General features: G+C 46.0%; 1 non-coding gene across 1 annotated transcript; it reads right to left on the bottom strand.

Moving 5' to 3' along the window:
• Nucleotides 1-734: 734 nt before the first annotated feature.
• On the bottom strand, nt 735-841 carry LOC141598025 (small nucleolar RNA R71). The gene has a single exon (XR_012523228.1). It is a non-coding gene; the product is annotated as a small nucleolar RNA R71 (small nucleolar RNA).
• Between the last annotated feature and the right edge of the window lie 906 nt (nt 842-1,747).

The following is a 1,747-nucleotide window of genomic DNA, read 5'->3' as shown; positions in this document are numbered from 1 at the left end:
ACGACGGGTATCAAATTTTGGCGCCGTTGCCGGGGAGGCAATTGTTCTAATTTTTAGTTGTTTTTATCTAGTCTTTCTTAGTTTAAGGGACATCCGTTCCTTAAACTTTTCTTATATCCTTTTTGTAGTTTCTTCTTATGCGCAGGTCAAAGGGTGGTGAACTAGTACTGTTCAATCCTGAGATTGAGAAATCCTTGCGTGAGTTGAGACGATCATCAAGGGTATTACCGACAGAGGAAGAGCTGAGTACTCTGTCTAGTTACTACGAGAACGAGCTGTTCGAAGAAGATCCACCTACATCTCCTGCTTCTACTTCTTCAGCTGAGACAGTCACTTCTCCAGACATTCCAATCATGGCTGAAGAAGCAACTATAGCAAGTCATTTTGAGCCGACAGCTGAAAATCTTTACAAGGGGTTCGAATTACCTGGAGCTGATAGGAAATTCGAACCAAAGCCTTCCTATATCAACGTGGTTGAGAGAAACCAGTTCGGGGGTGCTGCAAATGAAGATGCAGCCAAGCATATGGAGATATTTATCGATTACTGCTGCTCTATACCCCCACCGACCGGTGTGACCCAGGACCAGATAAAGGAGACTATGTTTATATTCTCACTCCGTGATGCTGCAAGGGAGTGGTACAGAGATCTGGATCGAGCTGCTCATGGGATCACCGACTGGAATTCTTTGGCCCTGGCATTCTACAAGAAATACTTCTCTGCCTCGAAGACAAATGTCATTAGAGCTCAGATCACGAGCTTTAAACAGGGACCTGATGAGAACTTTCATGAAGCATGGGTCCGTTTCAAGAAGCTGGTGCGAACCATTCCGCACCATGGTTTCGAAAAATGGAGCCTTTGCAATCAGTTCTATAACGGGCTGTATGACGATCAAAGGGCTATTTTGGATGCTGCAGCCAATGGCCGATTTACTGAGAATATGGGAGAGACTAAGGGGTGGAAGATCATTGATGACTTAGCCACCCATAAGGCTGAATATGGGAATTCGAGAGGCAATCAGAGGAGGAGGAGGCTTTGAATCCCCTTCGTCGCCGCATTGCATTAGAGGCTCTCACGGCGAGGTTTGACAAATACGAGTTGGGAGGAGCTTCAAAAGGAGGGATGTATCATGTGAATCTTTGTTTGAGACGGTCCTTTTGTCTGTAGAAGATGTGGAGCTGAGGGACATGTTTCAGAAAATTGTCCTAGTCCCTTCGAGTCTTGTGCTGCCTTTCAACATTACAGGCAGACAAACACGTACTATGAGCCAAATGTCCATCTCAACTTGAGGTGGAGTAACCAGAATGTCCTGAATCCGACTCAACCTCCACAGCAGCAGCAGCAGCAGCAGCAGACTTATGTGCCTCCTCATAAGCAACAATAATATCAAAAACCTCCTTATGTGCCGCAGCAGCAACAATCTCAAAATTCTGACTTTGCTGAGTTGAAGAATATGTTGCAAAAGGAGTTCCAAGCTAGAGAGGCCGGAATGAAACTACTAGAGAGCCAAATTGCTCAATTGGCTAGCAAGAGTACAACTCGAGCTCCGGGACACTTACCGACTCAAACTGACCAGAAAGAGACCCTAAATGCCATTTCTTTGAGGAGTGGGTCTACCCTTGAGGGGCCCGTCATGGTCGAGGACGATGCTGCAAAAGATAAGCCGGAACCGAGTCAAACCAAAGCTGGAACGAACAAAGGAAAGAAAAAGGCGTCTACCAGGTATATCAGTCGATCGACTGACATACC

The sequence above is a fragment of the Silene latifolia genome, chromosome 8 (assembly GCF_048544455.1).
Source record: "Silene latifolia isolate original U9 population chromosome 8, ASM4854445v1, whole genome shotgun sequence".
In the NCBI taxonomy this organism is placed as follows: domain Eukaryota; kingdom Viridiplantae; phylum Streptophyta; class Magnoliopsida; order Caryophyllales; family Caryophyllaceae; genus Silene; species Silene latifolia.
Note: the sequence above shows the minus strand (reverse complement) of the source record. Positions and strands in the feature narration are given on the sequence as shown.